The sequence below is a fragment of the Simochromis diagramma genome, unplaced genomic scaffold (genome assembly GCF_900408965.1).
Source record: "Simochromis diagramma unplaced genomic scaffold, fSimDia1.1 OVJJ01000545.1, whole genome shotgun sequence".
NCBI classification, from domain to species: Eukaryota; Metazoa; Chordata; class Actinopteri; order Cichliformes; family Cichlidae; genus Simochromis; species Simochromis diagramma.
This window is the reverse complement of record NW_024387371.1, coordinates 3585671-3599931: the sequence shown is the minus strand read 5'-3', so window position 1 is coordinate 3599931 and position 14261 is coordinate 3585671.

The following is a 14261-nucleotide window of genomic DNA, read 5'->3' as shown; positions in this document are numbered from 1 at the left end:
CTTCAAGAGATTTGTTGTGCAGCTCACGGCACCATTCCTCAAAAAAATTACCAAGTGCAACTAATGCCAAATTCAGGAAATCAAAAAAGTTGAAATTTGGACTGATTGTGTGGAAAAGTATTTGTCAGATTTGCTGTTATCGCCACCAACAACAGATCAAATGTGAGTAGCGTTCATTTACTGTTGATGTAGTGTCTTTGGGAAATAAAGAAAAATTATAATCGCATTGTGTTTTTTGTTTGTCATTGTAGATACTCACAGGTTTAATTCATTCAGGTGAAGAAAAGGGGATTTCCAGTCAGTGTTCATGGTGTTGTTGAGCGCGTGTTCATGAGTGTGTGTGTGTGTGTGTGTGTGTGTGTGTGTGTGTGTGTGTGTTGTGCTTGTTGCTCTTTCAGCTTTATCAGTGCTGGCTTCCTCTTTGAAACTGTGTTGTCTCAGTTTTCTGCAGCATAGTCTCTGATGTGGTTTGTGAGTCATAGTGTGGTAAATATACAAATTTGCGCACACACATACAGAGTCACAAACACATATAGTCACATCTACACACACAGTTTTCATGGTCACTACTTAGTATTCCCTTTGCATTCATGTTTTACTTTGATGGAGCAATAAGCTATGAGCCCGCTGACATAAGCTGTTGGATTTTCTCAGGTGAACAATGCGTGCAGCTACGGCGCCTCAGCAACAGAGCAAAAAAAGAAGAAAGAAAAGAAAAGAAAAAAGTTCACATCTTCACTTTAAATCTTCACAGCTACACCAGACAGTAAAGGCAAAGGCCTCAAACTTTATTAAAAATATCACATTGTGCTGTGTGGGGATATTCTGGGGGTCACCATGGCAACAGACATCCAAGTGCCACATCCACGAATGTGCACACCTGCCTGCCAGTGTTCCAACTTGTGCCTCGGAGCCTCGCTGTTAGACATTATCTAGGTGCTGTTTGCTACATGTGACAGGACAGAGGCGACAGTAGCAGTGCCTTTGTTCTCAGAAAGAGGAGCACGCAGCTCTGTCAAGGTGTTAATTAGCCATTGTGAGACGAGACAGTCGTTAGGATTGAGCTTGCTTCAGCTGTGAGATGCACAACCTTTTGTGTGAAACAGCTTTGTCTTGCCAGACTTTGCGATGAATGCAATACAGTGAGTGACAGCTTCTTTGAAAGCAGCAATGCATTATATATACAACCACAGCACTCAATACCCTCTGTCCTTGCCAGCAGGAGATCTGACAGATGCAGTATATTTACCTGTTATGTCATTAAAACTTCCTGACAGCCGCCAGCTTAGTATAATATCGCATTCCTTAGTTGTGCTTTGACTCTCCACAGCTCGGAGCATGTATTTAAGCTCTAGTTTACTCAGTTAAGTTTAAAATGTGTAGTGGTGTAGTTTTGCAAGGGCATGCCATGTTTTTTTCAGTGTCTAAATGAGATGTTGTGACTCATGTGGAGAAAACCAGTAACTTGGACTGGGTGACTGACAGTATCGGATTGACTCATCATTCTGATCCTTGCCACCGATATACAACAGTGAACTTAGTATTTTCTTGAGGACATTACTCATTGCAAGATAAAAAAGGAATGCTGCACAGTAAAGTGGTTTGGATGACCTGTGAGTATAAAGGCCAATTGTATTTAGTGTTTTTCATCTGTGGAAATGTCAGACCATATTTGTGTGATATTATGCATGTTGTAAGTCAAAACACACACATATATGGACAAAAACAATCAACGGTATAGTCTGCCAGTTTTGTGATGCCTAGATTAGAAAGCAGATTACATTTGTGAATTCTGAATAATAGCAGAAAAATATTCTTAAAATATTCACACTTATTTATTGCAAACAAGTGAATTAGAATTTTTTGGGGCCATAGAAAGTTGGTGTCAGTGGTGTGTCGAATGACTGATTTGAAAATAAAAACAAGCTAGTGGAGATTTCTTATCACAGAACACTTGTCTGCATACATGTGCATGTATGTGAGTGTGTGAATGTATGCATGAGTATGTGAGTCACGCACCACTATCCAGCCCCCTGGGCTTTGAGTTCTGACGCCCATCTTTCAGCTCTTCTACTGCACACTGAACCCAGTGAACCTTCTGCTGTTTACACTCTCCCCCTCCTCCTGCTCACTCTGTCTCTATTTATCTCTCTCACACACTCTCATGCTCATCTATTCTCCCTCCGTCTCTCCTACTTTCTCTCTCCATCTCCCTCCAGCTCCCTACAGTACATCTCTCATTCTCACGCACTCTCGCTCTCTTGTGTTCTTAGGCTTTTCTCTCACGAACCGTCCTCCATCTCTCTTTATAACTGTACCTCTACACTGTGTATCTACCTCTGCAGATCAAGACTTATTCAGACTCAGACAGTCTCTGCCTTTATAAGGTTCAGACAGACACTCAGGGTTAGGCTGTGTTAGGGTTGTCCCTTTTAATGTGTAGATTTGTGGCCATAGAAAGAAACAGACAGAGAGGTGAGCGGAGTGAGAGATGTAAATGCATAGAGAATGATTTTTCTGATTTTCAGACATTTAAGTGCCAGACTGAAGATTGAATGACAATAGAGCTCCTCATTCTCAACCTCCACCTTCTCTTCATCGCCGTCTGCCTGCACATCCACATTATCTCAGTGCCGTCATCACTATCATCATCATCACTCCCAAAAACAAACATGCACTCACTCCATCAGGTTGCAGAAAGTCGAACAGCTGCTGTGTTGTCAGCCCTCTGCTGCCCACACCAAGCCCCTTCTGTCCAATGCAACTTTCACCATCAGCAGACTGGTAAAACGTGGCTCTGTTTTTGTGCGCGTCTGCGCAGGCCAATTTTTTTTCATGAATGAGGATATGTGTGTGGGAATGTGCTTGGGATAGTAGGTGGGAAGGTTCAGCGGGGAGGGCATGCCATTCATGCCAGCTCCTCTTGTAACTTTACCCCTCACATCACAGTAATGTCATCTTCGGCTCCTCAGCTCTGAACTGCTTCATTTGAAATTCTCTGGCGCATTGTGGAAGTGAAACACGCTATTAATAATCCTGGTTGGGTGAGCGAGTGTGTGTTGGACACAGCTTGAAAGTCCATTGAGCTGTGTAGAGGAGGTAAGCAGAATGTGCATCACATGGCGTGCACCTCAGAGGAGCACATCTCGCTGTGCCAGAGAACAGTTTGTGCGTGAGGGTTTGCATGTGTATTTGAAAGTGTCTAAATGTGTGCAAGGTACTGTATGTCGTGTGTTTGTATGCGTGAAAAGTGCTTTGAAAACGTGAGATTGCTATACTGAGAATTATGCATTCACCATAAGTCACAAGGTTAATCTCCATGCAACAGCTCAATAATTCACACCTCATATGCTTTAATCATGTTCTGAAAAATCATGATTTTCCATTTACTATATATCTCTCGCTTGATGAGAAATGATGTTTGTATTGAATAATGATATTTAGCAGGCTAACTTCACGTGTTTATTTATTTTGCTTGCGGCAGAGCAGCTTTCTTGGCAGAATCTCATCAGTATTTGGTACAGGTTGGGAACCCCGAGCCTGGTCACAGAAGGCACACGTACACTGTAAATGGCTAATCGGGTATCAAACCAGCAGAGAGAGAAAAAAGCGTCTCCAGTCCTTGTCTCATTCATTTTTCACAGCCAGCAAATGAAGTTGGTACGGTGGGAGCAATCAATTATAGATGAGAGAAGGTAGGATGGAAAGAGAGAGAGAAAGATGAAGGGGAAGAAAGAGGCCTACCTCGCATGCGGCAGAGCTTTAGCACATCATTGAATATCACAGTGGTATTCTGCAACCTGCATGCACAGAGCTGCTCAGGTAATGGAGTTTGGAGGCCTAGGACTGCACAGAGAACACTGGACAGAAAATCCTTCAATGTGCATGAACCTCAAACACTAAACAAGTAGCATTTGATTCAATAACAACTCCAAACACGAACTTTTACAGCGTCTTGGTTCACTCGTGTGTGCACTTGTGTTTTTCTATGGCTCATTGCACTGACACAGTCATAGCGAAACTGCATTGTGCCTTTTCACAAATGTCGAGCAACAGTAATAGCGTTCCCTCGGTAGGTTACAGCTCGCTATGAAACCAGGATATAAAATTGGTTAAGATGCAGCATTTTAGAGTTCACACACGCTCTCCGGTCTTTTCTGTGTTTGAGTCACACTGCATTTTGTCTATCCTTGTTACTCCTAGTTACTACAGTGTATGTTACACATAGCAGACCACAAACAGATTTTCTGAGATAAATTTAGTTGTGATTCTAGGAATTTAGAATTTTAAAAACATTAACACAAAAACTACATTTGTATTATAACGAACTGGGGTTGATTGTAGCTGCTGGCAGAAATTATTTGTGAGTACATTTTCAGAACTCTTTGATGTGTTGCTTTCATCGATACCATAGTCTCTGACATTCAGTATTTTTTGTCATGTAGAAACTAAAAGTAAAGCAATAGCTTTGATCAAATTCAGGTACCGGGGCTTTCCTGGACAATCAAGCCGCACATTACCTCTGTGCATTTTTTTTCTGTGCCATTTAGTCTTTGATAGTTTCACAACTCCAACCTGTGGCACTTTTATTCAGTTTAAATCCACGGGACTGTCCCACACATAGAAATGCATACGCAGATACACATTTGAAATCACATTCAATGCGATTTCAGTGCAATTAAGAGGAGAAGTACTGTCTTCTCTTCGTAGCTGTCCATAGTTTTATATACAGATGTTTTCAGCGAGCTTTCAGTGCTATGTTTGAAAAGTCTAAGCGCAAAGCATCACTCCGTGGCCTCACTAGTCGTTAAATGTCAGATATTAGCTTCTGGAAACAGCTCTGTTTGTGCCGTCTGTATTTGGTGTCTGTGTCTTAGTGTGTGTGTTAGTGTGTGTTTCTCTTTGTGTGTGTGTGTGGGCAGAGAGGCTGTTTGATGTGAGTCAGATCCAAACCCAGGCTGGTTTCTCTCACATGTGTGTGGGACGCATCCAGATGGCTCCATAGGACTGCGCAAATGTCACTCTGATAATGAGACAACAGGGCCTGCTGAAATACAGGTAGCAGGGCTGTGGTTTGCCCTTTTATACACACACACATACACTCAAAGAAATTAAGTGAAAAATTAGAGACCATTGCAATGGGATTACAACAGCCACGGCAACAGTGAATTTTCAAGCAACAAATCTTGAAGAGACAGTGTTGAAAAAAATCTGTCCACAGGCACAAAGACATATGAATGTTTGTCTGCTACAGTAGATGACAGAGACATACTATATAGACCCACAAGATGAAAACTATATCAGCTTTGCAATCACAGCTGCTACATATCACACGTTTCCTAAATTTACTTCATACAGGCAGATACTTTAAAACACTGGGGCTGCCAACACCAAGAAGGTTCTGAGTTTAAAGCTGCTGGTAGGATGGAGTTTAAATGTTTCCATGTGCCCATAAAGGTTTGTGCTGGTTTCCTCCAAAGTTCAGTAACACTCATATTAGGTTTTCTGGTGATTATATATTTACCTAAGGTGTTGATGGGACCATCAATTATTGTCTGATTTTCTGCAACCTGATTGTATCCTCGGTTTAGCCCAGTGTCTGGTGGTGTCCACTGGTTAAGTAATAATATAGTGACATAATTTCTAGGTTCAAGGCTCTACAGAGTTTGCTGGCACCTGCTTTTTACTGAATGTTTTTACAAGGCTCTATACATTCCTGTGAAAAACTAAGTTCACCCCATAATTTGGTAGTTTGTAGAACCGCCTTTAGCAGCAGTAACTTGAAGTAAACATTTTCTGCATCAGTTTATCAATCTCTAAAATCACAGAAGGGGAATTTTCAGGTTTGGGGTTGTTTGTTTATGAACAACACTCTTAACAGCCATCTCAGTATGTCAGTCAGGTGGAGGCCTGGACTTTGACTGGACAAGTCCAACACCTTGATTTTTATTTTTTTTTTCAGCCATTCTCTTTTAGAATTGATTTTATGTTTTTAGGGTCATGATCAATGTTCCCTCTAATTTTTCATGTGTCTGAGCGAACACACAAACTCCTTGAGCGACCACTGTGAGCAACAGCAGACGTGTGCACTGTGGTCACGCCAGCATCGAATCCATCCAAGTTACATCGTTTATTAAAATAATCAAATTACAGCATTTACATTTATGTTAGACTACTTTTAATTAACTGCTTTAGCCCACTTACAATGAAAATGTAAAAAAAATCTTGTTCATGACCTGTGTAGCATGTTAACACTATTGGAAGTAAAAATAACTTGAACTCCAAATTTGAAAAAAAAACTTTCTTCTTCTTCTTCTTCTTCTTCTTCTTTTTTTTTTTTTTTTTTTATAAAGCTCTGACTTGTATTATGAGTATGAGTCTGTGGTCTTGGAGCGAGTCCTGTAACTCTCTGTCTGCAAAATACAGTATATAATGACCAATGGGCAATTAATTATATAGTTACTTCTTCAAAAAAGTAACAGAGTTATGCAAACAACAAAGTTTTTTGCAGCTGTTTTCCTAAAAATGCAGCCAAGGCGGTTTTTTAAATAAACATTTCAAACTATTTACAGAACAATCAGCTGTTCTGCATCAAATCTGATGCCACACAAATTATTTGTGCCACTCCAAAAAATAATTTCTGTCCACTATGAGATAAAGGAGAACAACAGCCTGATACCTGCAGGCCTGACAACAGGAGATGTATCACTCCTGTAACACCTGTAACATTCAGTAAATGTAAATTGCCTGTATTTGTAAAATGGCCTGCATTTGTATAGCGCTTTTCTAGTCCATAGGACCCCAAAGCGCTTTACACTACATTCAGTCATTCACACACATTCACACACTGGCGATAGCAAGCTACATTGGAGCCACAGCTGCCCTGGGGCGCACTGACAGAGGCGAGGCTGCCAGACACAGGCGCCACCACTGACCACCACCAGTAGGCAAACATGGGGTTAGTATCTTGCCCAAGGATATTTGGCATGCAGCCAGGATGCAGCCTGGGATCGAACCACCGACCTTCTGATTAGTGGCTGACCTGCTCTGCCACCTGAGCTATAGCGCTTTACTTAGTCCCTAAGGACCCCAAAGCGCTTTACACGTTCAGTCATCCACCCATTAACACACACATTCACACACTGGTGATGGCAAGTTACATTGTAGCCACAGCCGCCCTGGGGCGCGCTGACAGTAGTCGCCTGTTCTGACACACACAACAAAAATATTGACTACACTACACACTAACTACACAAGATTTGGGCTAACCATCGCAAATCTCTCACATCTCAAAACACCGCCCTCACTCCTAAAACTTCCCCGTCCCTAAACAACTAAATGCCATGTTGCCATATCATTTTTTGATTGGTCGACATGGTACATTTTTCGACCAATAGGAAAGGGTGGGGTTTTTTTGGTTTTGTTTTTGCTCACACGCAGAGAGCGCTTTCAAGTGTTTTCCTTGTAAAACGCAGTTTTTACCGTTTCTTCCCGCAGTAAATACAAAAAACGATCGTTTTCAGGAAGAAAACCAAACATTGCATATTTTTTTTATCATAACTCTGGTTTTACGTGCCTATCAACACAATTTAAAAACTGGTATAAAGTCCACACTTTTTCCGTCAATTGTTCAGTCTGTCCTGCTAACATCTCCAATGGTTGTACACGTTGTCATTAACGTGGCTTAACTCCACATCAGCCACGCCGCTTTGCTAGCTAAAACACTGGTATCGGCACATAAGGATGCTGTCATAGCCTGTCAATGACGTTGATTAGCTGCATATATATGAATGTGAATGGCATTATTGGCTGGACTATGGGATAAGGTGGCATCGTTGTGCGCAATGCAGATTTTCTGTGCGCAGAGACCGTGCCAGCATGTGCGCAGCTTAGAGGGAACATTGGTCATGACCCATTTTCAGCCATGTCGCTGTTAGATAGATGGCCTCACATTTGACTCTTTAATACTTTGACATACAGGGGAGCTCATGGTTGACTCGATGACTACAAGGTGTACGTGTCCTATAGCTGCAAAACAAACTCAAATCATCACCCTGCTACACACTGTGCTTAGCAATTGTTATGATAAGTTTATGCTGATATGCTGTGTTTGGCTTTCACCAAATGTGACCAGAATCATCACCTTGGTTTTGTGTATACAAAGGACGTTGTTATACTGTTGGATTATTAGACCACTGAATATGTTATAGATTTTCTGTTTTGTTCAGCTGCAACTTTGCAAAGCAGTCCTTCAAAACAAGTCATACTTGTTCAGTCTTTTTTTGCATGTGCTGTAGAGTTTGAGATGTGGCTCTTGGGTAGCACCTGGCTGCTACTTTTGTTAATTTGTATGGAAGCACCAGTTAGTTTTTCAGAGGACCTCATAGAGTTAGTTTGTTTCAGCTTAAAGATTACAGTAGGCTTAGAGCAGCAAATAATAACTGCTAATCTTGTTGTGGTTGGCTAACACATTAGCTGCAGTTTTGTTTTCTGTGTCTTCTTTCTGTCATATTATGCCACTTGCCTCTGCCCATCTGTAACTTGTTCGTGCTTTACCTCACTGATAAATCCTCAACATGTACTGTTATTCAGAACATTTTAACCTGTATGTTGAAACTTCTCAAATGCATCTGTAATTTGAATAACTCTTTGGCTAGCAACTAAGCTAGCAAGCAGATTTTTAAGGCAAATGTTAGGCAGGTAGCAAACTTCAGTTTTGTTTGAACCCCATGCACATTTTTAGATAATTTGTTAGAACTAACTCAACAAGAGCACAGAATATCACTTTTAGATGTCTACTGTAACTAATTAGTTCATTGATACTATTACGCCTTTCAGCCCTGAAAATCCTCTTTTCATGGATATCTAGATACTGTGCTTTGTCTATAATGACTATATTGATCAATGTATGACAAAGTATTACAATGACATTTAGAAAAAATATTACTGATCATTTTGAGAAAAAAGTCAAAACATTATTTTGAAATATTAAATGGTATATATAAAATGTTATACATTTTGAAAAAAAATCCAAATATGTAATATTATATAATATTATATATAATGTTCAAGTCAGACAACTGCCGTGGCTGCTATACCCTCTACAACATGAGTTATTTATGAGTTATGAATTTGTGAAGACACTTTTTTTGAGTAACAGAAATTATTTCTCTTGTAGCACAAAAACACAGTGCAGTTATCAGTATAAGAATGTTGAAATGATGGTGCAGAAAGCTACAAAGAAAAACCACACAAAGCTTGAGGAGTTTGTTCAATATGAATTAGCTGGCATAGGACATTTTTGGATAAAGTTAGTATGTATATGTTCACAACAGTTTAGTACACAAATTAGTTATTTTATAGCAATATTCCAAATAATAGTTCTAGTTTTGTCTCATTGGATCTCTGTTGTACTTTAGAAAAACATCTGTTGGCAGATGTTTACCATCATACTACTGTTTTAACCCTGTTCACTGGGTGGGTACTAAAAGTGGTATTTGGGCCCTGGAATGGCTAACTATGTCAAACCTTGAAAGCGGATAGGCTTTCACCCCCTCCCTTTGCTGGACAAACAGACAAGAAATCTAACGCATGAATGTAACAAACACACTGAGAAAAAATAAATATTTAAAGTAAAATAATGTACTGATCACATTTGCAGACATACCCACTAAGTGACTCATGAGTTATAGTCTAGAGGTTCATGTGCTTTGTTCTCTGATCACTTGATCTGTAGAGAAACAATGTATCTTTATTATCAAGGCTGGTTATTGACTTCATCAGAGAGATGAATGCAGTAATATTCTTTCACTGACTTGTGCTAAATGACGGCTTCACCTCCGTCCCTCTCCAGCTGTCGGAGGTCACCGTGGGTCACCACACAGTTGCCATGGGAACGGGAAACAAGAAGGAAATTTCTCCTGAGCACCAAACAGTGACACCTTACTTCGTCTCCGACAGACTTGGTTGAGTTGCACATCAAGTGTGAAAGCAGGAGTGAGAAGTTGTTGTTTATTTAATTTTCTTACGAGTCACAAGAGTGGCCAGTCAACCCCACTCTTTTTCACACTCCCTCTTTTGCTTTCTCTCTCCTATGTAGAAACCTATTTTCACACGTACCCTTGTGGATGTTTGCTCTCACATATTTTCTTTGTCTGCATCACTCCACTCCGTGGTTCTCTCACACAATATATATTCCTGCTATCTGGAACAGCCAAGCACAGGTGCAACCCTGTCTGTGTGTGCGCAAGTGAGACGGTATTTGTTATTTCAGCTCTCCAACTGCTGTGACCCAGTGTAACTATTGCACCTACATTGTCAACCCTCTAACAGCTCAGTCAGCCTCTCAAGGTTACCGCACCTGTTTGTCTAACAAGCACACAAACATACTTTTTATATCAGGCCTCAGTCACAAATACTAATCCACTGACACCATTATGATCCAATGCGTATGGCATGTGTGCGTAGAGGGGGTGGGGGTGGAGCTGATGGCATTGCTGCTGTATCAAACTGCTGGAAGCAAATTTCCTCTAAGGTGATTTGTTATAGTGACAGAGCAGGAAATATTTTTAGCCAGAGTGAAAGGACAAATAATCAAGCGGGAAAGACAAATGGTAGACAACAAGGGAAGTGAGGGAAGGAGAAAGCGAGAGAGCAAGGGAAGAAAGAGTGGGTAAGTGAGAGAGAGAGAGCAATGGGGGAGTGAAATCTGAGGGTAAACCAAAACCACCTGGATGTTGCTGACTTGCTACTCTTGTGTTTAGAGCAGTCTGTCTACATTGCATTACACATGCACACTCGCATAACCACACATCCCTCATGATCATATGCACACACACACACGTGTGCACGCACACACACATATGGATCTAAATATGTGCAATTGCTGCTAAAAAAGTTAAAAATCCTTCTTACTTATGAAAACTCAAGTCATGTATGTTGTAATAAACGTACAGCAAAATGAACCACCAGTTAATGTAATCTTTTCTGCCGTTTAATATACAGTTTTAGTTAATTAAGGGACTGCTTTTGATTTCTTGAGTTTATTTATACTTTGATGAAAACGTGTCTGACCACCTGATCGTCTGATCATCTGACTTGCAATTTATACGACTGTAATGCCAGATTGCCCAGATGGTTAACTAATGAAATAAAAGCTAAATGTAGGAATAATAAGTCCAAGTCGAAGCAAATTTTCCTTGAAGTTGTGAATAAAGCATAGTGGAAACTTCTCGTAGCATTTACTCAGCAGACAAAACCAGGAGTGATATAATACAACTAAAGGGACAGAGACTAAAACTTCTTCTTTTTTACTTCTCCTTTTTTTCTCAATGGAATTCCTACAAGTGTAAGACTTTGGTTTTCTGGGTTCTGCTATCACGGCAGTCAGGAGCCTTGGCCTTAACCTCAAAGCGGTTGGTAAAACAATTTATAGTGAGAAGAGCGGTGCTCGGGACAATCTGGTTTGCATACACAAGTTGAGAGGCCGTTATGTAGCACAATGTCCTCCTCTCTGTCTCTGTCTCTCTTACACACACGAACGTACACACACACACATAGCCTACACACTTTCTCTCTCTCTCACTGGTTTGTTCCCTGAGTCAGCACTCTGCCTCAGCTCCAGTTTCTCTATCCCGGCCCTCCTCTGCCCGCCTGCCTGCAGGACACTATTAGGACATCATTGTGTGCATTTGTGAGTGTCTATGTGAGCCCATGCTTGTGTGTGTATAAAAGACTGGGTGTGCGTGCCTTTGAGGGAGAGAGCTACTGTTGCATTTACGTGGTCAGGTCCTTTCAGCATCTTATGCAATACGATATTTTTCACTTTGCGAGTAACCCTGGATATTTTTGTCGGCTCTACCGAATCAGCTATTATTGCAGCTCACCATAAAAGATGCACGTCTCCTCTCACTCTTCCAAAACACTCCCAATGGGTTTTGCATGTTGTAGTGTGAGTGTGTCTATTTCTGTGCGTGTGTGTGTGTGTGTGTGTGTATGAGAGAAAGAGAGAGATTCTGTATACTACTAGTTCTGCTAACATGGCCCAAAAATAGCGAACTGGAGAGGTGTGAAGTAAAAAAGGAAAGGACACTTTAGTAGAGGAGTAACTGACACGGGGTGAGTCACTTTCTCACACACACACACACACACACACACACACACACACACACACACACACACACACGCAAACATGGGGTGTGCTCATGCAAACTATAAACTTACAAGCACACACATGCATACAGTATCCAAAACTGTAGCATGTCACAAAAACGCAGAGTTGTGAAATTGTCTCACTATGGCTTTGTCACCACTGAGTGTGTAGTCAAGACTCGCAAGATTGTGTCTCACTGCCATGTGATTGGCTGCTTCACTGTTGGTTTGATTCCAAATTACTGTAAAAGATTCCCCCATTACTGGTTTAAGGTACTGCCTCACTTATAAAAACCTCCTTTTTTTTCTTAATGGCTTAGCCTTTTGTAATCCTTTGCAGTTTCTCCACAGAGATCTGTGGGCCCGCTTACAATCAAAGACTGTTATATGGCAAAGTGCTAAATCGATTTGCCTGATTTAAGGGTAGACGGGTCAGATTTCACCCAGAAACCTACTCCCTTGCTATTATGGGCTTCTCGAGGTATATTTGACTTTGTGACAGCCTCTGATCAGTGTATTGGCATTTGTGCTTGTCTGTTTACGCTCTAGGAAGTTAATCCCTTTAACACATTGTGAAACGCCCTACATCACATTGACTGCACTTTACACGTAACACCACCACACCTCACAAATTAGTCATTTGTTTATTAATGCACTTGAACACTTTAACACTAAAAATTCAATGTGGTTACATTATTTTCTGTGCTCTTAAAGTGGTTTGTCATTACTGTCGTTCTGAGTCAGCATTTTTGTCAATGAACTGATGTTTTAACAGAGCATATATTCAAGTTCAAGCCAAAATTGAGTTGTTGGCTTTTTCCGTAACCTTCATTTTTGAATGTTGACTCAGTGATAAGACTAGTGTTTTTTCCCAGTTCTATTTACACCAGTGCTTAAAGGATGTTGTATTGTAAATGCAGAAGTGAGACTGGGAGAGAGAGAAGGAGAGAGGAAACGATACTAAGACGTTTTACTGACACAGTGCCTAATGATCACAAGAGCGAAAGATACATGCACGATTATGAGCACACAGACACACACAAGCCATGTGATCTCTCGATTAGTGCTGTAGTCACACCCTCCCACTCTCTCTGGTTGTTTGATCACAATCTCCCTCCTACTCCTGGGCTCCAGTCAAACAGAAACTTTCAAGAGATAATGCTTGCTCGACATGAAATCACTGATGACCTTTGCTGAAATAACTTAGATATTCAATTTTTATGTTCAGTGGAGATGTTCAGCTGACAGAACAAAAATAAATCGCTTCGAGCATATGTAGACATTTTTACGTCAGTTGATATTCAAAGGTTGCGTTTGATGGTATTCAAAACCTAAAGGTGAAGGATATAGCCTAGAATTTTATCTACGGGGGTTATAACACTGTGATGTAGCTGTAATTTTGTGGGGGTGAGATGGTTTATCTTATCTTTGCCTAAAATTTCTTCTTGAAACATGTTGATAGTTGTAAAGATGGCTGCACTTTTCTAAAGGCCCTTTACAGAGCTGAATGTTAGTCATTCACCATTTACAAGGGAGATCGTTTTGCCTGTCGGATACCCAGCCTCTCTGTGCTGTTCTGCTTTTTTTTGTTTTAAGAGGTCATCATATGATCAGCAGGAAAGAGTGATTGGTGGTGTGGTTAACAAAAATGCAATGTATTCAGTATATCCACAAATTAAGTTATTATTTTCGAGAAAAACTTTTAGGTATCTAACTTTTAGGTGTATGAGCTTCTCTGCAGCTGTTATAGTGCCTCTGGGAAGCAATCATAAGATCATAATCATCAATGATTATTCATCATTTTCGAATGCCAGGGTTATTATAGACGTGACAGAAGAAAAGACAATAACACAAACAGAACACAGTCTGTAATCTAAACAGAAACTGTGCATTATTGATCAATCCATCAGGGAAGCTTGTGATCACAAATAAGTGAGTCTTGAGCTCTCAGTTTACTTTCACTGTTAAATAAAAGCATGCAGATCATACATTAGAACTCTTAAGTTGTATTTAATCATTCAGCGCAGTCAAGAGTTAACAGAAATTAACCTCATAACAAGAAGCTTCCCACCAGAATGTCAGTCAACACAAACCTATGCTCCCAAACCTTG